At 36.3% G+C, this 26,106-nt stretch overlaps 1 long non-coding RNA gene across 1 annotated transcript in view; it reads right to left on the bottom strand.

The window, feature by feature from the left end:
• The window catches only part of LOC141580098 (uncharacterized), a 99,112-nt gene extending 80,932 nt beyond the window's left edge, over positions 1 to 18,180 (bottom strand). Inside the window, exon 1 of the long non-coding RNA XR_012512135.1 lies at positions 18,105 to 18,180. This is a non-coding gene — a long non-coding RNA (uncharacterized LOC141580098). The remainder of the gene's footprint in view (positions 1 to 18,104) is intronic.
• Between the last annotated feature and the right edge of the window lie 7,926 nt (positions 18,181 to 26,106).

Below are 26,106 nucleotides of genomic sequence, written 5' to 3'. Positions count from 1 at the left end.
TAAAGAGATGAAGGAAGATTTATCAAGCAAATGGAGAGTGAAAAAAAGGAGGAGTTGCAATCCTAGTCTCTGATAAAATGGACTTTAAACCAACAAAGATCAAAAGAGACAAAGAAGGGCATTACATAATGGTAAAAGTCTCAATGCATCAAGAAGAACTAACAATCCTAAATACATACACACCCAATACAGGAGTACCCAGGTACATAAAGCAAGTTATAAACGACCTACAAAGAGACTTAGACTTAAGCTCCCACACAGTAATAGTGGGAGACTTTAACACTCCACTGTCAATATTAGAGAGATCAACAAGACAGAAAATTAACAATGATATCCAGGACTTGAACTCAGATTTGGACCAAGTGGACCTAATAGACATTTACAGAACTCTACATCCCAAATCCACAGAATATACATTCTTCTCAGCACTGGATGGCACCTACTCTTAAATTGACCACATAATTGGAAGTAAATCACTCCTCAGCAAATGCGAAAGAACGGAAATCATAACAAACAGTCTCTCAGAGCACAGGACTATCAAATTAGAATTTAGAATTAAGACACTAACTCAGAACCGCACAACATCATGGAAACTGAACAACTGGCTCATGGATGTTGACTGGATAAACAATGAAATGAAAACGGAAATAAAGATGTTTTTTGAAACCAATGAGAATGAAGATACAACGTACCAGAATCTCTGGGTCACATTTGAAGCAGTGTCTAGAGGGAAATTTATAGCAATAAATGCCCACAGGAGAAGTGAGGAAAGATCTAAAATTGACACCTTATCGTCAAAATTGAAAGAGCTAGAAGAGCAAGATCAAAAAAACTCAAAAACGAGCAGAAGACAAGAAATAACTAAGATTAGAGCAGAACTGAAAGAGACAGAGAAACAAAAAAATCCTTCAAAAAAATCCATAAATCCAGGAGCTAGTTTTTTGAAAATATCAACAAAATTGACCACTAGCCAGATTAATAGAAAAGAAAAGGGAGAAGAATCAAATAGATGCAATAAAACACAATAAAGGGGATATCACCACTGATTCCACAGAAATCAAACTCCCATCAGAGATTACTACAAACAACTCTATGTACATAAACCAGTAAACCAGGAAGAAAAGAAATGGATTAATTCCTGGACATTTGCACCCTCCCAAGCCTAAGCCAGGAAGAACTTGTATTCTAATTCTTTATCAAAAGGATGATGATATGCCTTAAGTATGGATTCATCACTTCCTTAATTTTATGCTTCCTTAAAGTCTGAAGAAAAATATCAGTAGGCTTTCACAAAATATTCTTTTATTAATTATACTTTATTTTATTGGTGGATTAGTTAAAAAATAAACAAAATATAGTGGCCCAGTAAACTCAGCCAACCACTTAAAATATTTAAAATTTAAAATACATCTTTTTTAGTTTTAAACATTTAGCATCCATTGTCATCTTAATTTTTTCTTCTTCTCTAAGAAGAAATATAGAGGAGTCACCCTTAGATTTTCATAGGTTTTGCCTGCCATTTAACTCCTTGGACTTCCAAATCATAGACCCACTGCACTGAAAAAAAATTAATTACAGAAAAGAATATGCTTGAAAGTCAAAGATAGGTAAGGTTTTTAAAACCTATTTTTCATAATTTTCTCTCTAGTAAGATAATGTCTATCCTAATATTTTTTATTGCAGAATCTTTAGTCAAAACTATAGCCCTTTATAGTTATTATCTTTACAACTTAAAAACAACCCTTCCAGAATATTAATCTACCCCTTTACCTGGTCTATGAGAGATTATTTACTTTTTTTTCTTTGGGAGTCCGAGGCAGGTGGATCACGAGGTCGAAGAGATCGAGACCATCCTGGTCAACATGGTGAAACCCCGTCTCTACTAAAAATACAAAAAACTAGCTGGGCGTGGTGGCGCGTGCCTGTAATCCCAGCTACTCAGGAGGCTGAGGCAGGAGAATTGCCTGAGCCCAGGAGGTGGAGGTTGTGGTGAGCCGAGATCGCGCCATTGCACTCCAGCCTGGGTAACAAGAGCGAAACTCCGTCTCAAAAAAAAAAAAAAAAAAAAAAAAAAAAAAAGGATCATGTATATATTATTTGAAAATGTTTTTATAACTTTTCATTATAGCTTGTTTAAAAACGCCAATGACATGCCATATTCTCATAAATAAGAACCTTTAATCATGTTAGACATTTGTATTATGTTGACTGTCTCATTGGATGATTTGAGAAAATACAGAACTATGAAAATATTAGCAATTATTTTTAAAAACTTGTGTTCCATTGTAGCATGTCATTACCAATTCATTTTCAAGTGTGTCCATTTGTCTTTCCTATTTTAAAGAAGTTTAAATCCCAGTAAGGGGTTGAAAAAACTTATGTCTTTGTGATCCTTTATAAATATGCAAACAGAGGATGATTTGCTGACCTGTCCTTCAATAATTGCTGAGCTTCAGTGCCCTAGACCAAGGCACTTAGTCCTCTTCAAGTACCTACTTTATCATCCATTAGATGCTTTGCCATCCTGGAGAGTTCATCTCCAGAACTGATACTAGAACCTATTGAATTTTAGAGATAAAAATGGGTACTTTGGTTTCATATATATATATATATATATATATATATACACACACACACACACACATATATATCTTCAAAACATTTTATTACCCCTTCAGTTCTGCCTTCCTAAATACTATTCTTTGATTAGTATCTTAAAGTTTTTAGTGTAGCTTTAACGAGGAAATTGAAGAACAAACTAATGTTAGTCAATGTTATTTCTCTCTTTAAGCCAATTTCTGCCCAACTTTTCCTTCTGAATTAGCTGGTTCATTATTTATACGTACAAGGATGGATGTACTTTGTCAAAGGACTGATACTAGGTAGCCTGCTCATTTCCTAAGCTACTGAAACTCTTCCTTCATTTGATACCATGGTTTTGCTCTCTGGAAATACTGTCCTCTTACAAAGGCACTTGTTAGTATTTTCAGAATTTTATATTCAGGGTCAATCAATTATATTCAGGGACAATATGATATGTTAACATTTGCCATATCAAAACGTGAGCAATTTTAGTATTTTAGGCTGTTAATACCCATTTTAATTTTCAGTTATTATGAGGTAATACTTGCTTGACATTAACACCTCTCTCTACTTAAAGTTATTTGAAGAGCATCTATAGGCATTACCACTTGTGAATTCAAGAGCTTTCTGGAATAGAGGATCACTTCTGTTTTAAGATAAGTGAGCAATGTTAGAGGTTTGTGTTAGCCATACATTTATGTGGTCGGGGTTTGTTTGTATATGGGGATAGTTCACAAAAGAAAAGTTAAGGAATCATAATACACATTTTTTATTACTTTCTGAAAACATTCTTCTACTTAACAATAAACAGCCTCCTAGTTTTCTTCTAATGGATTACCACCTCTCTATTTGGTACAGTTAAGGTTTAGATCTGCCATCCCACTAAGAAATCTGGAGATTTCTTCTATTATATCTTTCTTTTCCATAGATCAGTAGCCAAGACTAACTAACCTATCCGTCAATGAGACTCTGTGATACAAACTTTTGATCTTGAACTGGGTACTGAAAAGACAGAAGAAGTGGAATTAATTCATTCTAACTGGGTTACCCCAAATCATCACCCAATTCATGTTACTAAGATCTTTGTGCTGATTTTCTGTACTCTCTAAACCTGGTGTGTATAGGTTTCTCTTTAAGCTTGTGAGTACCCTTATCCTGAATCTTTCCATAGATTCACCTTTCTTAGGTTTGACAGAGACAGTATCTGTTACAACCAGAAAACCCTAACATACACTTTATGTCATTCTGAAGCATAATCTTATCTATTAGGAGTCATAGGCAAGTTAAAAAATCAAACGGAAGTGAACACTCACATTAACTCCTGTTAGAAACAATGTTCAAAAGAATGATCTCTGAAAGTAAATTTAGGTTCAGAATTTGGTAGGATACAAGATGTGCCCCTTTGTCTAAATAAATGTTGGCTTAATTTGCAGATTAGATTATACAATTGATGTTTTTGTGTATTCAAGAATGCATTAAATTATTTTAATAGTAAAAAGTCAAATTACAACCATAATGAGTATTTTATTAATCTTGTTCTTGTTCAGTATCTTGCATAGATTTTTGTTGTAATTGCCCTGAGTTCTACAGTATGTGGACAATATCATGTGAAGTGTGTTTTTTCATTTGTGCATTTAAATTATTTATGTAACTAGGGCTCTGAGTAACACCTTTTTTTTGGTTAAAGAAAAGCTATATTTAAATATTCAAATAATTATATATTTCCATGTAAAACTAATGTGAAGTCTAATGTATTTTTTTTATATTGCAATGTAAAAGCTAAACTTGTTTTTGATGTTATCAAGATAAAATTTATTAAACCTTGAAAAAAAAAGAATGATCTCTTATATTTTAATATAGGAAACTAAGAATTTGTTAATGATCAAAACTTATATGGGCATAAAAGCCACTTTCTATGCAGCACAGAGCTTTGCACACCACAGGTGTCCAATATAGAGTTTTTGTGTTTGTAAAAAGTGCTAATGTTTTAAAAATTGAGAATTTATGGCATTAATGGATTGAACTGGGGTTACTGATGCAAACAGTAATACCTCTGTTTCTAAACTAGCTCAAAGAAATTAACTATATGTCAAATGCTATTCTTGGAAAACATGAGTAGTAGAGTAGATATTTGTGGAATTTGGGGTAAGCATTTGAATTTTCTAAATTTGATCACACCAATTAGTGGTGATAAGAAGGACTTAATGTCTGCAAATAATGTTAAGCATAGTTATAGTGGAATATCTAGGGACAAGTTCTATAGAGGACAGTGCTTTTCCAGTATGAAATAATTCAGATATTATTTTAAACAGTTAATTAACTTTGGACTTCTCCCTCAATAAATGTAAGAACAAACACCTCATAATGTAAACATGTTTATAATTTAAAATAGATTAAAATCAGAAGTAATAAGAATTATCAAAAATCATAAACTATTTTAAGTATTTGAATAGTTTTTAGGGATAGTAAGTAAGAATACCTTGTCGGCCCTCTGTGTCTGTGGGTTCTGCATCTGTGAATTCAACCAACAGCAAAATGTTCAGCAAAAAATTGCAACTGTACTGAATATGTACAGACTTTGTGTGTTATTATTCCCGACACAATATATTATAACAACTATTTAGGTAGCATTTCCATTGTAATATTATAACCAATTTAGTGACTATTGAAAGGATGCAGGAGGATATGCACAAATTATATGCAAATGCTATACCACTTTATATCAAGGGACTGGCATAAGATGGATTTTGGTGTCTGCTGATGTGTTGGAATCAATTCCCCACCAAGGGATGACCGTACTAATAGGAGGACAAGAGATATTGAAAACAAAATCATTCGCAGTATTTCACATTTTGTTGACATTTGTTCGTATGTCAAAGAAAGTCTGCTTTTTATCACAACATTTTAGCTTTTATTTAAAAAATACTAGTTTAGACAACTTGAAAGAAATAAACTGCATCTGCATAATGGATTTGTTTTCTATTTCATATTTGGGGGTCTATGACACTAAAACGTAACAAAATTTATTTTCTAACTTCACCAAAGGGTTTCAATACAGACTGCATAATGTATTTATATATTTACCACTGCAATCTCTGAAATGCATGCTTGCACTTCCTCTCAAGGGGGTAGTAATTAGTTGGGTGGTAAGCAATGCCCAGGGCCACAGCTTGCTTAACAGAATAATGGTAGTATCTTGTAGCTTTGTCACTTTACATAAAAGCCACATCCTTCCTCAGTGGATAGGCAAAGAGCAGCTGACTACTGAAAAGCAAGCCTCTAATTTTCTGTATGTCAGTGAGAAAGAGGGAAAAATAAAGCTGTTGCAAAAGACATTTAGTCACAGGCTAATACATAAACACGTGATTTAACATATATTGTTATATGACTAATTTTGACTTTAAAACTTGTTCCAGCCTGTACAGGACAGCCCCCTAAACATAGCAGATGATCAAATAATGCAAATCACAATACACTACATCCAGATAGCATCCAATAGCTACTTAGTCCAATTTATTCAATAATTCGAATGGACTCCTATCCGTGGATTGTATTATATGATGGCCTTAGTAAAATCTGCCCTCTTCCATCTACTTTCAAGGAGTGCTATTACAGTCAACTAATAGGGCAAGAAGAAACGTGGCTGGTCAGTAGAAGTTTTTACCTTGTAAACTCCAGACCGTGTGAAAATCATTTTGGTGGGCAGCAAAGACAGGAAGAGTTTTAGAGATAGTCAATGATAGACGCAATGTGCTTTGAATATTCATAAGATGTCTCATTCATTCTCAAAGTGTCATAAATCAAGCAATGCAAAGAGGAGGTAAACCCATTTTCGTTCACCAGAATCGTCCTAGCTCAACCCCAGATTACCCTAAACTAAGTGCTGAGAAGAAGCATTGTGATCCAGGTGCAAGCTACCAAGTAATAAGATTCTTTGACGGTAAGAAGAATGGCATGGAAAGAAATGAGAGGGAAGTGGAATTGTTAAAGGCAACATGGAATATGCCTACATGTTTTTCACTTTACCTAAGTAAAGGAAAAGATGAAATCAACAACAAAAAACAATACTTAGTAGAAGTACTTAGAAAAAGTACTTTTAGTAGAAGAAGTATACATTTTATAGATTTTAAAATCTGTATAATTACTTGATGCCTTTAATGGGCCTTGAGAAGTATTATCTTGGGAAATAATCCAGATATGTAAGAGTACAAAATGAAAGGACAAAATATGACACCCAAAGAAATGATCTCAAGATGAGAGGACTGTGCAAATTAATCATGTAAGATTGTAAACAAAATGCAATCACAGTTTTAAAATTTACATTAAAGACAGAAAAGGTTTGGAAACATGAAAAATGGAATCATTTACAGAAGAGATCAACTTGATTATTTGTCTTGGAAATGGAAAAATTTAAATGAAAATAAGCAACTGCATAAAACACAGAGAAGACAGAAAATAAAGATGATTAAATTTTGATGTATCATTTGATTATGCAAACAATTTTTAAAAGCATATTTATGTTAACATTAAATAGGCAGGATATTATAAACTGTACATATATATAGTTCATATGCTGTATACATGATATATAATGTACATAATAGAGTTAGTTTATATATATATTTGGGCATAAAATATATGAATACCTATTTACACATAAATGGTTCAAGTGAAAAATAAACTACCTTGTATATACATGTTCATAATTCTGTGTTAGAGATTGATTTTTCTTCTAGTTTGTAATTTCCTGTGTTTTCTGAAGGTCTCATAAAGCATGTAATAGTTTCACAACTACAAAGACTGCTTTTTAAAAATGTGTAGGAGATATGGGATCAAACACCAGGAAGTCCCCCAAACACAAGCTATTAAAAGTGAATGTGTCTAGGGAGTGGGAATTGGAGTAGGAAATGAGGGCACATGACTTAGATTTAGCATAAGCCTTTTTAAAGGTTTTCCTGTCATTTTGAAAACATTTTAAAAGGAAGTATTGCAGCAAGAGAATGTGAGCATTTGGACAAGAGTTTTAGTATTATTCTTGAGTAACAGAGTAAAAATTCCTTTTCCTTCTGTAGCTAAGAAATCCATTGATTTTCCCAATTCATTAATGAGTTTTTCTTTGGTTACCATCAAATTAAAACAATCTTGTATTAATTATGTTATATACTGTTATGCCTTCAAATGAATACTGGGTGCCACAGAATATTTCCAAGCTAGAAATTCCCCTGCCTAGGATTTTAAGCCCAGATCTTCTCACCTGGCTGCTTTTCTGACTCACCTCTGTATTAGCACTCATCATCATCCTTATTTGGAGAAACTCATATTCTAATAATCCAATAATCCAATATTAATTGGCACTAGGTGTTTATCACACTCTTTAATGTGTGATTCTTTGCTAGGCGGCATTCCACCACTACTGCAACTCCAAACACTGTGAGGACAGATCTTAAAGGATCAAACATCAGTAGCCTTTTTACATAATGGTGCTGCCAAAAGCTTTTGAAACCTGTTTAAAGGAAAAAAATTTCTGAAATTATACTAATTATCACCTGAGTTTAATTTAGCAACTTATTCAAATAATGAAGCCCAGTTCATACTCCAGAAGGGGAGTATATTGACACATCACAGAATATCATTATGTACATATATACATTTTGTAACTTCCTGATTACTATTCTTTATTTATAAACAGTGTTTGCCATTTATTGCTGATTACAATATACAAAAATAGCATTATGCTCATCAATGTCATATGAATTTTTTTGTTAATTCTACTTAATTATAATACTATGCTCTGGTTTTCTGCACCCAGTTTTTTTTTTTTCTTTGCTTGACATGATTGTTTACTCATATAGCATGTTCTGTTTCTGAATTTCAAAATTATGGCCATTTCACTTTTTTAAAAAATGTAACAAAGAAAAACATACAAAACAGGAAAAAACAATTTAATGACTAATGTTGTCTTGTTTGAGTATGTTTTCCTGACAATCCAAACCTTATTAATCAAAATTCAAGTATTCCCAAGGGTATTTTTCACTTCAGATGGTTTACCTACATATGGTACCCTTGCAGGACATTAGATTTTAAATGTAGGCAAGGGGCCAGATGATGTAGAGCCTTCTGTGACATAACAGCCATCGAGAAGTATAAATAACTATAAGATCTGTAAGACTGAAGGCCCAGAATCTATGACGGTATGAGTTTCCCAGTGCTGTCATAACAAAGTACTACACTCTGGGTTGCTCAAATGAAACAACAGAAATGTATTCTCTTACAGTTCTAGTGACTTGAAGTCCAGAATCAAGGTGTTAGCAGGGTCATGCTGTATATGAAGGCTTCGGAGGATCCTTCCTTATTATCTCTAAATGTGGATGGTGGCTGTTATCCCTGGTGTTCCTTGGCTTGTGGTTGTACTACTCCCATCCCTGCTTCTGTCCTGAGACAGCATTCTCCTTGTGCATCAGGGTTTCCCTTCTCCTCTGATAAGAATTCCAGTCCCATTGGATTAGGGTGTGCCCTAATCCAACATGAAAGCCTTAATTTGATTCCAACTGCAAATACTCTATTCCCAAATAACATTACATCCACAGGTATGGGGTTTAAGACTTCAGCTCTTTTTTCGGGGACGTATTTCAATCCCTAACACTTAGAAAATCATTGCTGTGATCAAATTAAGAAAAGATGAGTCCCATGGAAGTGATTGATGATATTGGTGACAATGAATCAGAAATATTTATGTGACAGAATTATCAGGAATTAGTGACATATTAATTGAGATCCATTTTTCATCCAAATTTTAAGAAGATAGCAGCATGAGTGCAATGATGTTACTAACTAAGAACGGCAGCCCAGGAAGAGCAGATGATTTGAAATTGAAAAAAGGTAACAAAAGTTTTATGCATAAATTGAATTGGCAATATTCTCTCTGCTCATGGAGCTTATTTATTAAGATATGTTGAAAGAACAATTTTTTTTAATGCATACAATTCTGTGTCAGTCACAGTTATTTTGGGGCCATCTCAGATTTTCTTGGTCTTCTCTACTTCCTACATGGGCTGAGTTTCCACAACTAGGGCCAGTCAATGCTGAGAGTGCTGGGCCTTCCTATTTGCTATCATTAAACTGGGCTAATTAGCTATATGTGCAGAGTTTATGGTTTATCCTCTACAATGGAATAAAGTGTCACCTCATAGGAAAAGTCATCTGCTGTTGCTGAGAGGCAGAAAGAAGCTTGATGATATCACCCAAAAGTTCAGAATTCATTGCTTATGGGGTAAACTTTGGGCAGTGAGAGGAATTAAAAAAAAAAAAAGGTGAATCTGGGAGATAAATTTTCTTCATCTTTTTTTGTTGATTACTGTCTCAAGTCATTATTTCCTCCTACAGCCTCTTGATATAATTTCCTATGTATTGAGTGGGAATTCAAAACTTAATGAGGGACCCATTGTGTTTCTTTGTGGAATAAAAAGGGGCAAAGGTATGAGAAAAAAAGATCAGTTAACAAACATTTGGGCCAGGCATGGTTGCCCAGGCAATACTTTGGAGGCCAAGGAGGGCAGATCCCTTGAGGTCAGGAGTTCAAGATCAGCCTGGCCAGCACAGTGAAACCCCATCTTTACCAAAATACAAAAATTAACCAGGCATGGTGTCATAAGCCTGTAATCCCAGCTACTGGAGAGGCTGAGGCAGGAGAATTGGTTGAGCCAGGGAGGCAGAGGTTGCAGCGGGCTGAGATCATGCCACTGCACTCTAGCCTGGGTGACAGAGGGAGGTTCTGCATCCAAAAATAAAAAAAAATATAAAAAACAATTGAAATAGTCTAGGAGATAGATCATAGTTACTTAGGATAGAAGGATGGCAGTGAAAACAGACCATGAGAAAGGAAGGGGTAGATATATGTGTTACTGGCAGAGCTGAAAAAATTTTAATAGCTTAGATGTTCAAGCTATAAAAAATGACAACTTGGACAGCTGGATGGGTACCAGATGCTAAATTCTAATAGAGATAAGGATATAATAAAGAAACTCGCTTTTTTAGGTCTGTTAATTTGCTATGTTAAAAACTACCACTAATTTTGCAGCTCAACGCACATTTATGATCCCACAGCTTCTCTGAGTCAGGAGTCTTACACACTATTTATTAAGACCTCTGCAACACTGCAACCAAGGTTCTGACAAGACTGCATTCTCATTGGAGACTTTACTTGGAAAGAATCCATTTCCAAGTTTAATCAGTGTTGACAGAATATATTTCCTCGTGACTGTCAGAGTAGAGACCATTTGCTTCCTGCCTCCTACTGTAGACTATGTGAGCTCCTAGAAAGCTCCTAAAATTACTAGGGTCTGCTTGTCATTCTTAGAATAATCTGTAGTTCCTGGTTATGGGGGATTTCCCAACATGGTTGCTAACTTCAGCAATCCAGCAGGGAGAATATCTACAGTAATTGTGTCAACTTAAGAAGAATAGAGAAACACATCCACTTATCTTTGCCATGTTTTGTTAGAAGTCACAGGTCCTGTACACACTCAAAACCTGAACATCAGGAGATGGAGAGCTTGGAAGGTCCCCTTAGTGTCTGTCAACCACATTGTATATTAAATTCTTAAAACCCATTAAATTGAATTCATCAGTTTTGAAAACAGAAGGGTCAAGACTAAAAATTTAAAAATATTCCAAATTAACCTCTTTATTTTGTCTAGAACTAATTGAAACATAAAGTATTTTCATGAATTCTAACTACTAGTTAGCACCAACACTTGGTCTCAAATTAACTTTTCTTAATTTCTTGCTCAGGAAGCTATATAACCTTTAAAAAATTGCCTTTCAAGGCCACAAAAGCACGCTGATGCACAAAAATAATAGCATTCAACACCACTAATATTTTCATGCAGATAGCATGTTTTCAGTGACATGAAATGAGCAGCAGAATGTAAAACAGTACCTAAAATGTTGCCCAGTTACATAGCAAGGGAGCAGGATTTTATTCCTTAATCATTTTAAACGAATTTTCTCACATCTTAATTTCTTTAAATGTTACCTTTAGTTTGCTCATTTATTGGAGATGGCCAGAAGAGAACCAAACAGATCTTGTTGCCAGGATAGAGCCTGAAGAACACCTAGAGAGAAATTCCTACACAGCAGAGGAACTGAGAGCATTGCCCCATCCGGGATAGAGATACCTTCAGGTGAGGAATTTAATAGAGTCACATGTGGGCCAGAGAGTGAAGCAGGGCAGAGAGAGGTGTGCTGCCTGATGCTTGCTTGACTGATGTTGTTATACTCTTGTATCTAGAAGCATTGCTTAATATAAGTGAAAATAATAGGTATCTGAAGAATCCCAAGCACTTGAAATATTTAAAAATAAACTCTCAAATATTTTAAACATTATAAATAATTTACTACTGTGGGAGATAATAGTTTTGTCAGTGAGGTTCAGAAATCATTTGAGAAGGAGGGTGTGGCAATTTAACATGGATTTAGGAAACTCAGTTTTAACTGGTTTATTGCATAAATTTAGGCATGACTTGATTTGAGTTTGGCTAAGTTTTGTAGTGGTAAAAATGAAGATAAAAGAATGAATACAACTGATATTTTACAGAATAACTGGCAAGACTTATTACAAAGTAAAAGAAATTCAATATTAAATAAAATATGAATCTAAGGAGTTGATTCTGTTGGTTAAATTATTGTGGCTGTTATTAACAGGAAAAATTTATATATGTGTGATAGATGTATTATTTATATTGTATATTACATGTTACCTGCCATTTTGACTATTCTAATAACAAAACATGTCAAGAGTCTTTACAAGGAATGACTTGATATATAAAAAGGCTTATATTTGGTTCTTCTAGACATAGCAGAAAGTTATTTGGGTAAAAATTGGTTGAATCTGATACAGCCTTAGGCCACTGTATCCACACATGTTTTATGTCTGGTTTTTCTGTTGCTAAAATAAAGTTACCATGGGAACTGAAATTCAATACCACAATTCTAAAAGCACAGCCTTTGAGAACTTTGTAAAAAAGAAAAACAAATCATGTCTGTACTACAAGTTATTTCAATATTTTGCTGCAAATATTAAAAATGATTATTTTTCTCAAGCAAATGAGTGGCGGATGATTTTCTATTTCCTCTATAACAAAATGAAATCAATTATATCACTAAACTTGATGTTGAACTATATTTTATTCATAGTTATATTCACTCGTTTCCAATTCTTATAATCATTCTTGTATGTGTTTGAACACACTGCCCTCTGAGTGGCATGTAGTGAAATGAGGGTTGGTAGTAACTTAATCCTGAAAGCATAGAAAGCTTCAGACATGTCAATTACTGATTTCACGTTTAGGTGTAACACAGGTTCCATATGTCAGGAACATTGGCAACATTATTGTGTCTTTGATTACTTTAAAAGATTTTAGATAACAATTTTAAGTTTTAATTTGCTATACTCCAAGTGAATTAAACTTTCTTACATAGAATAAATACTCAAAAGATTGTGAGTTAGCTTTGTTTCTAGACAGAACATATCTGGAAAAATTCTGTGAATTAGTACCTCTATTTTCCACATTTAATAGACGAATGACCTGAGGGACAGAGATTAAATTGCTTATCCAAATTGAAGAGATATGGAGTTGGGAAGCTGGAATTAGAGCCTCAGTTATCTGGCTTCAGAGCCTTTGACTTTAATCACTAGAGAGTATGTCCACTTTAATCCTGATCTCGTTTCAAGATTCTGTAATACATAGTTAACAAAAATAGGAGTGTATAGATGTATCATTGCTGTGGTTTTAAACATAGAAAAAGTATCATCCATTTATACTCTAAATCAAATTCTACCACTAATGCTTAGGAATTGTTTGACTTTCAGAAAATTGCTTAATGCCTCTGGTACCTTTCCAAATCTACAACACATGGATAGAAAGACAACTTGCAGTCACCTGCTGCAATGTTGAAATGTGGTTAAACGACTGTAAAAGATTTAGTATATGTTTACTTTAAGAATACTGACAATTGAAAGTTACTATTTACCCAGCTTCTGAAAAGATTCACGTATTCAAAAGCAGATGTTGCCCTTTTAAGACCTAATGCACTTCAGGTAATGTAGTCCTGGAATAGACTTAAGGTTAGTTTACTCAACCTTGGCAGTGACTCAGTCCCAATCCTTCCCCTATCAGACAGTTACCTGTGTGAGGTATTTGTCAAGATGGCTGACTGGAGACTTCAGACATCACTTCTCATAAAAAAAAAAAAAATCAAAGTTGCAGCTGAATAATCATAAATTGAATGAATGCCAAGGGGACGGTACTGCAACCTAGTAGGAACTCACAGAAAGCCAGGACACAGAAAAAAGGAATAAGAAGCTAGAAGAGATTAGCTAGGAACCTCAAGGGACTTGATATGTTGTTGAAAGGTATGCCAGAGTGTTGTTGGCTCCCCTTGCTTCTGTGGCAGACCCCCTATATCCCAAATGTTGGAGAGCTCCTGTTGTTGCAAACCCAAACACTTGTGTGGACAGTGATTTGGGGCCCTCTTGCATGAGACCCATCACTTGCCCTCCCCATAGACGCAGGCAATGTGGTAGTTGCAATACTTGGAGCACAGCCTTTGTTCCAAGGGACACTCTGCTTTAAACGTATCAGAGAGATTCTGGTATGTTGTGTCTTTGTACTCATTGGTTTTGAAGATCGTCTTTATTTGTGCCTTCATTCCATCATTTACCCAGTATTCATTCAGGAGCAGGTTGTTCAGTTTCCATGTAGTTGTGCAGTTGTGAATGAGTTAATCCTCAGTTCTAATTTGATTGTGCTGTGGTCTGAGAGACTGTTATGATTTCTGTTCTTTTGCATTTGCTGAGGAGTGTTTTACTTCCAATTATGTCATAAATTTTAGAATAAGTGTGATGTGGTGCTGAGAAGAATGTATATTCTGTGGATTTAGGGGGGAGAGTTCTATAAACGTCTATTAAGGTCTGCTTGTCCAGATCTGAGTTCAAGACCTTTGTTGTTCATTTTTTCTTACTGATCTAGAAACAGTGGGGTGTTAATGTCTCCCACTATTATTATGTGGGAGTCTAAGCCTCTGTTGGTCATTAAGAACTTGCTTATGTATCTGGGTGCTCCTGTATTGTATACATATTTATTTAGGATACTAACTTGATATAGGCCACAATTATATCTCAGTTGGATTCTTGCAATCGTCTCACTGAAAATTTGACACATGATCAAGGACTTAAGGAATGTGGAGAATGAGCTCTGCAGTTTTATGGGCTGTTCTGAGTTCTCCCAACAGACAGAACAAATGCCCTTATGCATGTGGCAAATTTGAATAACAGAAAAGCCAATGTATCTGGAATACGGGAAGAAAACTGGGGAAACATTCTCCTTAGAAGCTCAGAATGCCATATTATGGATTTTGGGTTTTACTTTCAGTGAACTGAGGAGCACAGGACATTTTGAGTAGAGGCATCACGTGCTAATGTTTCAAAATGGCCACAGTGGCTCTTGTGTTGAGAGCAACCACCAGGAAAAAAAAGGTGACTCAGGGAGATGAACTAGAGCACATACTGGCAAGCTCCAGTACAAGGATCTAATCTCGCCTGCCTGTTCTGGTAAATGAAACCTTATTGGGACACAGACCTGCACATTCAATGCATAGTGTTGATGGCGCTTTTCACATTGTGGCAGAATTAAGTAGTTGGAATGAAGATCCTGTGGCTTATTTTATCTAAAACAACCTTAGATCTAAGTTTGAACATCTCTGAATTAAAAAAACTATTGCAATAATCCAACTGAGATATAATGGTAGATTATATCAAGTTAGTAGAAGTGATAATATTTAGATGCTGCATATATTGAAAGTAGAGCCAACAGATATGCCAACAGAGGAAAGGTATAAAAGAAAAGATAAAAATGACTTTCAACTGAGCAATGGGAAGACAGAACTGCCATTTACTTAGTTGAAAGACTATGTGAAGAGCATGTTTGGAGGTTGAGATCATGATTTCGGTCTTGAGATAGCTAACACATCCCAACAAATAAGTATAGTACACAGTTGCACATCTAAGTCTAGAGTTCAGCAGAAAGATCTTGGCTAGTGATATAAATTTGAGAGTTTTTAGGCATGTAGGTGGTATTACAAATCATGGATGAGATATCAGGTGACTGATGTTGAAGAAGAGATTCAGAGGTTAGACCTGAGGCTTGAGGCTTTCCAGATTTTGGAGGTCATGCAGATATGGTAAAAACAGCAAAATGCAATGATAAAGAGCAGCTAAATGAGGAGATAGACATGAGCACATTAAATCTTTGATGTCTCAAAAATAAGATTATCAGTGAAGTGCTGCTGCTTTTTCAGGTAAGATTGAGATGGAAAATTTATTAGAAGCTTAGAACAATGTGAATGGAAATCATTGATAACTTTGAGGGACATCTTAGTGGTATATGGGGCAAAATCCTGATAGCAATGACTTCAAGAGAATCTGAGAAGGAAACCTCAAGATGGCTCAAATAAAATTGTCTCAGAGTTTTTCTATAATGAAGAAAGTAGAAGGTTGCAAAAGAATGTGGTATTAAGAATGCTTTTCAAATTTATTTTTCAGATAGCATAAATAGCAAGATGGTTGATGCTATTGGAATAATTCAGTCAAAAGGTGAAAGGATAATAATACCTAACAAAGAAAAAAAAAACAGCAACGTGTTTCAGCAGGTGCATGAGTGGAAGGGATGTCCTTCAATGAGAGCACAGGTTGAACCGTCAAAGAGAAGGAAAAGCAGAGTATATAGGCAATATAGAAACAGGTGAGTAAACAGGAGTAGAGCAGCTAAGGATAGTCTCTTCTGATTACTTTCTAAGCAATTTTTTTTTTCTTTTTAGCCCAACAAGCAAAGTCAAAAAGCTGAGCAGAAAGATGTCTTGAAGGTACGAGAAGAGAGTAGAGGGTATGCAATATCCATTGAGGAGGCAAGTGAAGAGACTAGAGGAGTATAGAATTTTTGCCTAATACGTTGGGCTAAGAGTCACAACAAAGGATACATTAAAAAATATGAAATAAAAATATTATAAATATCCAACAAGAGGATAATGGTGATAAATTAATTCAGAACTTACCATAAATGAACGATTCTGAAATTAAAATTTTCTAATATGCTTAGTAACATAGAAAAATATTAATGTGGAAAAATAAAAGTTCAATTCTTTGTGTTCTGCATTATTGCTACCAGGAAGTGTAGGAATCCTCAGTTCTTGGTCTTACTTGGAGCAAGAATTCTGCCAAGTGATTGATTTAGCCATAAACGGAGAATTGAAGGAAGGTAGAGGGCAGAGAGTTTGTTTAAAGCAACAGTACATTCTGAAAAGATGAGTCAGAGCCAGCAGCTGGAAGGGAATGGGCCAGCAGCAGCCCCTGAGAGTTCCACGTTGGGTTTTCACGATGTCGAATTTTTTAAGTTCTCACTTCTGTCTTAAGCCCCTGCTTTTTTACTTTGTCTAGTTTTTCTACTCCTGCCTTAAGTCCCCTTTCTTTCCCCACCAATTTCCCAACGCAGGCTTGTGGGACCCTCCCTTACTATAGTTTATGTGCATGCACGGGTCTGGTGTCAGATACATATGACACTTGCATTATTCTTTATAACTTTCTTCTTTGCTTTTTGCCTCTTGTTAGGCACGTAGCTGGCTCCATTCTGACAGGTAAAATGCAGAGCGATTGATTATTGGGCATCTTAATGGGCATTCTTTTCCTCAGAGGAATTTCTTCTCCTCTCTGTTCACATCTAGTAGAATTCACGTTTCAGGTGGTCCCTGGGCTGTGAGATTTTCCATATCACCCTTTTCTCAGGAGCTTCCCTCCCCTGCTCATGTCTGGTTATCTGCCTACTCTACCATTAGGCAATTTGAAAAGTGGCAAAGACATGAAGACTCCAAAGTCACATTACTGGGATAGCCTAGGTTACTACTCTCGTTTGACTTCAAACTGGTTTCCAGACCACTTAATTTGAATTTTAAGTATCTGTATCACACAGTTACTTGAAGTTTAGCTTTTACATTTAAAACCTCCAACATTTTAGGATAAACATTATTAGAGATAAATATCCTGTATTTTCTAACTGAGCAATTGTTTCAACTGCACTGTAGATATTCATATACGTTAAGTTTCTAAAGTTCCAGGTCAATCACCTTAAACTGAGTTTTTGTGAAAACTGTCATTCAACCCCTTAGTCACACTTTTGTCAAAACTTTGACTCTGTCCTTTATGAAGCATTTCAATAAAATCTTCCTGTAAATCACCAAAATCACTAACATGCTAATTCGTTCTTGAAAATAGAAAAATATAGAATTAAAGAAGCTTATTTGAACAATGAAAAAGGTGTTATGTAACTAAAAGAAACTGCTACTGAAAAGAGTTGTACAAGTCCAGCATGTTGAACCCAGAATTAAACAAAACTCACAAAGTAGCAAAAAAAGAAAGCAAAGAAAGATAGACAGAGCAACAAAAGAACTGAGTAAAGAAACCACAGACTTACTCAAGATAATTCAGAGAGAAGCAGAGTTCAAGCAGACGGCTCGAGATCTCCTGACTGCAATGCTCCCGGGTTTTTTACAAAGTCAAAAGAACTTAGCAACAGGTGTCTTTAGGGGCCTCCAGTTGGTTACGCCCTATGACCAATCAGAGGCTGAAGTGGATGCTTCGCCCACAGTCAATCAGAGGCTGAAGTGGAAACTTCTGTCTCCTTATCACAGGAGCGAGGATGTGGCCTGTATGCGCCCAGTCTTGCCAAGAACTGGCTGCACCTGCTGCTGTTTTGTTGCTGCCTTAACCCTGAGTTACACTAATTCCCTATTCTGCCCTACAGTGAATTTCAGGCATAAATGAATCAAGAAACAAAACCTAAATTTTGTATAGTTTGTTCCTCTATAAGCAAACATAGTTTAAGTTTCAGGTTGTATCCTCCAAAGACTTTTTGCTTTTTTTTTTTCCCCACATGTGAGATTTACCTCTGACTTCTAACAGCTGACACTTACATGATTTTACTTTTCTCATGACCATTAATATTTTCTTATACACTAATGATTTCCAAATGTATATCTTTTGTCCAGTTCTTTTCTTCTGAGCTTCAGTCAGGAATATTTATCTGTCTTCTTGACGTCTCCCTTAGGGTAATTCAAGCATAATGTGTTGAAACAGATCATCTAAGCATTTTGCCACATCTGCAAGAATAAAGATCATACTCAGTGTTCAGACTGCCGACATTCCAGAAAATGTTGACATCACTCTGAAGGCAGGCATAATTATTTTGAGGAAGCCCCGAGAAACTCTGTGGAGGGACTTTAATTATGTGAATGTAGAATTCAGTCTCTGGGGAAGAAAAAAAAAATGAGGCAAGGCTCCAGCTTGACAAATGGCATAGAAATATAAAGAAACTGGCTACTGTGCACATTATCTGTGGCCATCCACAGAGCATGATCAAGTAGTTACAATGAGCTTTCATTACAAGATGAGATCTGTGCATGCTTACTTTCCCATCAATGTCATTATTCAGGAGAATGAGTCTCTTATTGAAATTCAAAATTTCTTAGTGAAAAAATGCATCCACAAAGTTCAGGTGGGTCTGGGTGTTGCTTGTTTTATATCACAAAGCCTGTAAAATGAGTTAATTCTTGAAGAAAATGTCATTGAATTTATATTGAATTCAGCAAGCCACAATAGTTAAAAACAGAAATATTAGAAAAATTTTGTATGGTATCTACATCTCTGAAAAAGGAACAATTTAGTCACTGGTAAGTAAAACCTAAAAGTTGTCTAGCTTTGGAAACAAAATGCTGATGATTCCTCAACTCCATTTATGGTATTTTAAAGATTTAATAAAAACTCTCTACTAAAAAAAATAATAATAAAGCAACAAGCAACCAACTAATCAGACTATCTAAAATAGAGCTCTCCCATCCAGTTATTTTCCATTTTTATAATGGCACCATCATTTGCTCCAGCTAAGAAGCATTTTTAATTCCTCTCTTTCTCTAAAAACCACATTTACTAAATGAACAAGTTTCCCAGGACTATTTCAAAATATATACCTATTCAGGCTTTTCCTCCCTTGCAACTTTCTAGTCCAAGCTCTAATTGTCTTCAGCTTGTTTTGTTATAATAGTCTTCTAAATAATCTAAATATTTTCAAAGCTCCTCTTTCTAATTTATCCAGAAAAATATTCTTTTTAAAAGATCATTCAGATAACATCACTTTCCCATTTAAAACATCTCAAATTTTTTTTTTATCATGCTAGCATAAAACGTAAACTCACTATTCTGGTCTGTAAGACACTATGGGATATGGATTCTGTCTGAATTTCTACTCATCATGCTACCCCCCTGGCTTTTTCTTCAGTTGCATGATTCTTTGTGTTCTTTGAAGACATTAAGTTGTCTGGTCTTAGATTCATTGTATGTATTCCCACCACTGCCTGGATCACTTCCCACAGTTCTAATATTTTAGGTCTCCTATGAAATGTCACACGCTGGGAGAGTTGTTTCTGGATCATTCTATCTAGGATAGATTTCCCACCTCTGAATGTATCTTTACCAAAGCATCTGCTTATATCTCTTATGGAACCTAACACAATCTTTAGGTATTTTGTTTATCCATGTGTTTCTTTGTTTATTTTGTGTCTCACTAATTTTTCATAGGGTACTGAAACTACAGTGCCTATCACATATCACATTCTTAATAATTTTCAAATGAATGGATAATGAATAAATTAATATACAATTTTCTCTCATTACAGAAGCAATAGTTCATTTCATAGTTTATAAATTCATTAGTTTTTATGCACAGTCAATTGATAGTTGATTATAGGTGAAAACTGCCTTCTTAACATTTCTTTACTCGCCATTTATACCTGGTAAGGATTGTGTTTTAGTCCATTTCTACAGCCATTTGGTACATCAAGCTTCTCAGTCTTTTTTTTTTTTCTTTCTTTGTTTCTTTCTTTCTTTTTTGGCTTTCTTCCTGTATAATTCCAATGGATATTTATAAGGAAACTATTTAGTAGAACACTTCCAGCTCTTTCTCATTTTCACTCAAGCCCTAACCTATGGGTGGATGGTTCCCCTATTTTAACTATCTCTGACCAGTTTTGACATTGCATAAATCAAAATACAAATTCACAAAACATAGGATCATTACATAAATTTGTCGAAGGAGTAAAGATATGTTAAAAAATGAGGTTGAATCAGAGGGAAAAGGGTTTAATTCTAAAAGTTCATTCTAAGTGGCTAAAATCACAGCCTGAGACAATTTATTAAGATACTATATAGCCAGTTATTGGCTTACACTTCTGCAGGCTGTACAAGGATGGTGCCAGCATCTGTTCAGCTTTTGGTGAGTCTCGGGAACCTTTTAGTCACAGCAGAAAGATAGGGAAGCCAGCGCGACACATGGTGAGAGACACAGCAAGAGAGATAGGGTGGGGGTGGAGGGTCTCAGACTCTATGTAAACAATCAGCTCTCATGATAACTCATTACTGTGGGAAGGCACCAAGCCATCCACAAGGGATTTGCCTCCCTGACCCAAACACTTTCCACCAGGGTCTACCTACATCCAACACTGGGATCACATTTCAGCATGAGATTTGCAGGGGACAAACATCCAAACCATCTCAGCCTGTTATTCAACCTCTTGTGCCTCAATATCCTTATCCATTACATTTAATTAAGAATGGCAAAAATAATACCTTCCTAGGGGATTTCTGCCAAGATGGACAAATAGGAACAGCCCCAGTCTGCAGTTCTCAGCAAGAGCAATCCAGAAGGTGAGTGATCTCCACATTTCTATCCGAGCTACCAGGTTCATCTCACTGGCACTGGTTAGATCGTGGGTGCAGCCCAAGGAGGGCAAGCCAAAGCAGGGTTGGGGTCTTCTCACCAGGGAAGCACAAGTGGCTGGAGAACACCCTCTCTTAGCCAAGGGAAGCCATTAAGGATGTTTCCTGACACTCTAGCACTCTGGCTCAGATACTGTGCTTTTCCCATGGTCTTCATAACCTGCAAACCAGGAAACTCCCTCTGGTGTCTACAATACCAGTGTCCCGGATTTCCAACACAAAACCTGGCGGCTATTTTAGCTGCAGAAGATGTTTTTTTTTCCTCATTCCCCAGAGGCACCTGAAATGCCAGCAAGACAGAACTGCTCATTTTCCTGAAAAAGGGTCTGAAGCCAGGGAGCCAAGTGAACTGGCTCTGGGGGTCTCACCGCCACGAAGACCAGAAGCTAAGATCCACTTGCTTGAAATTGTTGCAGCCAGCACAGCAGTCTGAGCTTGTCCTGAGATTGCTGAGCTCAGTGTAGGGAGTGGCATCCACAATTGCTGAGGTTCAGGTAGGTGATTTTAACCTCACCTGTGTAAATAAAGTCACCAGAAAGTTAACACAAGAACTGGTGGAACCTACAGCAGCTCAGCAAGTTCTCTTCAGGAAGACTGTCAACTAGACTCACTTCTTGCTGGACAAGGCATCTCTTAAAAAAGGCAGCAGCCCATCAGGGACAAAGCCCCCAACTTCCTGGGACAGAGCACCTGGGAAAAGGGGCGGTTGTGGATTTCACTTCAGCAGACTTAATGTTTCTGCCCGGCAGCTCTGAAAGGAGCAAGAGATCTCCCAGCGTAGCACCTGAGCTCTGATAAGGGACAGACTGCCTCCAGAAGTGCCTCCCTAACCCTGTGTATCCTGACTGGGAGAACCTCATACAGGAGAGCTCTGTCTGACATCTGGCAGGTACCCTTCTGGGGTGAAGCTACCAAAGGAAGGAAGCTACCAAAGGTAGCAATATTTGCTGTTCTGCAGCCCTGCAGGTGATTCTCAGGCAAGCAGGGTCTGGAGTAGACTTCCAGCAAACTCCAGCAGACCTGCAGCAGAGGTGTCTGACTATTAGAAGGAAAACTAACAAATAGAAAAAAAAATAGCTTCAACATCAACAGAAAGGACATCCACTCAGAGACCCCATCTAAAAGTCACCAATTTGAAAGACCAATGGTAGATAAATCCATGAAGATGGTAATAAACGAGTGCAAAAAGGCTGAAAATGTGAAAAACAAAAAAGCCTCTTCTCCTCCAAGGGATCACAACTCCTCACCAGAAAGGGAACAAAACTGGAGAGAGAATGAGTTTGATGAATTGACAAAAGCGGGCTTCAGAAAGTGGGTAATAACAAACTTCTCCAAGCTAATGATGCATGTTCTAATTCAATGTAAGGAAACTAAGAACCTTGAAAAAAGGTTAGATAAAATGCTAACTAGAATAACCAGCATAGAGAAGAATGTAAACAACTTGATGGAGCTGAAAAATACAGCACGAGAACTTCATGCAGCATAATCAAGTTTCAATAGCCAAATTGATCAAGTGGAAGAAAGGATATCAGAGATTTAAGATCAACTCAATGAAATAAAATGAGAAGGCAAGATTAGAGAAAAAAAGGAATGAAAAGAAATGAACAAAGTCTCCAAGAAATATGGGATTATATGAAAAGACCAAACCTACATTAGATTGGTGTACCTGAAAGTGACTGGGAGAATGAAACCAAGCAGAAAAACACTCTTCAGGATACTATCCAGGAGAACATACCCAATCAGCAAGACAGGCCAATATTCAAATTCAGGAAACACAAAGAATACCACAAAGATATTTCTCCAGAAGAGCAACCCAAGGGCACATAATCACCAGATTCACCAGGGTTAAAATGAAAGAAAAAATGCTAAAGGCAGCCAGAGAGAAAGGTTGGGTTACCCACAAAGAGAAGCCCATCAGACTCACAGTGGGCCTCTTGGCAGAAACCCTACAAGCCAGAAGAGAGTGGGGGCCAATATTCAACATACTTAAAGAAAATATTTTTCAACCCAGAATTTCATATTCAGCTAAACTAAGCTTCATAAGTAAAGGAGAAATAAAATCTCTTATGGAGAGCAACTGCTGAGAGAGTCCATCACAACCAGGCCTGCCTTACAAGAGCTCCTGAAGGAAGCACTAAACATGGAAAGGAACAACAAGAACCAGCCACTGCAAAAACATACTAAATTGTGAACTGTCATTCACAATTGCTGCAAAAGGAATAAAATATCCAGGAATACAACTAACAAGGGGTGCAAAGGACTTCTTCAAGGAAAACTACAAACCACTGCCCAAGGCAATAAGAGGACACAAACAGATGGGAAAACATTCCATCCTCATTGTTAGGAAGAATCAATATCGTGAAAATGGCCATACTGCCCAAAGTAGTTTATAGATTCAGTGCTATTCCCATCAAGCTACTATTGACTTTCTTCAGAGAATTGGAAAACACCTTAAACTTCATATGGAACCAAAAAAGAGCCCGTGTAGCCAAGACAATCTTAAGTAACAAAAAAAAAAAAAAAAAAAAAAAAGCTGAAGGCATCACACCACCTGACTTCAAACTATTCTACAAGGCTGTAGTAATCAAAACAGCATCGTACTGGTACCAAAACACAGATATAGACCAATGGAACAGAACAGAGGCCCCAGAAATAATGCCATACATCTATTACTATCTGATCTTTGACAAACCTGACAAAAACAAGCAATGGGAAAAGGATTCCCTATTTAATAAATGATTTTAGGCAAACTGGCTAGCCATATGTATCCCTTTCTTACACATTATACAAAAATTAACAACAGATGGATTAAAGATTTTAACATAAGACTGAACACCGTAAAATCCCTAGAAGAAAACCTAGGAATACCATTCAGGACATATGCATAGGCAAGTATTTCACAACTAAAACACCAAAAGCAACGGCAACAAAAGCCAGAATAGACAAATGGGATCTAATTAAACTTAAGAGCTTCTGCACAGCAGAAGAAACTATCATTAGAGTGAACTGGCAACCAACAGAATGGGAAAAAAATGTTTGCAATTTACCCATCTGTCAAATAGCTAATATCTATAATCTACAAAGAAGTAACACAAATTTATGAAAAAAAACCCAAACAACCGCATCAAAAAGTGAGCAAAAGATATGAACAAAAAATTCTCAAAAGAAGACATTTATGCTGTCAACAAACATATGAAGAAAAAGCTCCTCATCACTGGTCATTATAGAAATGCAAATCAAAACCACAGTGAGATACCATCTCACACCACTTAAAATTGTGATCATGAAAAAATCAGGAGACAACAGTTGCTGGAGAGGATGTGGAGAGATAGGGATGCATTTACACTGTTGGTGGGGTTTAGTTCAACCATTGTGGAAGCCTGTGTGTTGATTCCTCAAGTATCTAGAACCAGAAATACCATTTGACCCAGCAGTCCCATTACTGGATGTATACCCAAAGGATTATAAATCACTCTATTATAAAGATACACACACATGTATGCTTACTGTGGCACTCTTCACAATAGCAAAGACTTGGAACCAACCCAAATGTTCATCCATGATAGACTGGATAAAGAAAATGTGGCACATATACACCACAGAATGCTATGCAGCCATAAAAATGGATGAGTTCATGTCCTTTACAGGGATATGGATGAAGCTGGAAACCATCATTTTCAGCAAACTGACACAAGAACAGAAAACCAAACACCACATGTTCTCACTCACAAATGGGTGTTGAACAATGAGAACACATGGACACACTGAGGGGAACATCACCTCTGGGGCCTGTGGTGGGAGCCGGGGGCTGTGGGAGGGATAGCAGCAGGTGAGGGCATTGAGGAGGAATGGCATTAGGAGTAATACCTACTGTAGGTGACAGAGTGATGGATGCAGCAAGCCACCATGGCACATGTGTACCTATGTAACAAACCTGCACGTTCTGCACACGTACCTCAGAACTTAAAGTATAATAAATAAATGTTTTAAAGAAAGATGGATTGTGGTTCTGGATTACAATTACAGAAATTTACTAAAATACTTAATCGTATGTCTATATTGGGACATTTTATATCATGTGTCTTATACCTTAATAAAATTATTATTAAGAATAAAAAAAATCATTGAATATTGGCCCCCACTCTCTTCTGGTTTCTAGGGTTTCTGCCAAGATATCCACTGTTAGTCTGATGGGCTTCCCTTTTAAGGTGACGTGACCTTTCTCTCTGGCTGCCATTAACATTTTTTTCTTCATTTCAACCTTGGAGAATCTGATGATTATGTGTCCTGGAGCTGATCTTCTTGTAGAGTACCTTAGTGATGCTATCTGTGTTTCCTGAATTTGAATGATGGCCTATCTTGCCAGGGAAGTTCTCCTTGATGATATCCTAAAGTGTGTTTTCCAACTTGGTTCCATTCTCTCTGTTTCTTTCAGATACTCCAATCAATCATAGGTTTGATCTTTTACCATAGTCCCATATTTCTTGTATACTTTGTTCATTCCTCTTTATCTTTTTTCTCTAATGTTGTCTGCATGATTTATTTCCACAAGGTGTTTTTCAAACTCTGATATGCTTTCTTCCACTTGATTGATTTGGCTATTGATACTTGCGTATACCTCACTAAGTTATTACGTTGTGCTGTTT

This window comes from Saimiri boliviensis, chromosome 10 (assembly GCF_048565385.1).
Source record: "Saimiri boliviensis isolate mSaiBol1 chromosome 10, mSaiBol1.pri, whole genome shotgun sequence".
NCBI classification, from domain to species: domain Eukaryota; kingdom Metazoa; phylum Chordata; class Mammalia; order Primates; family Cebidae; genus Saimiri; species Saimiri boliviensis.
The sequence above is the reverse complement of the archived record's forward strand: the minus strand, read 5'-3'. Positions and strand labels throughout refer to the sequence as shown.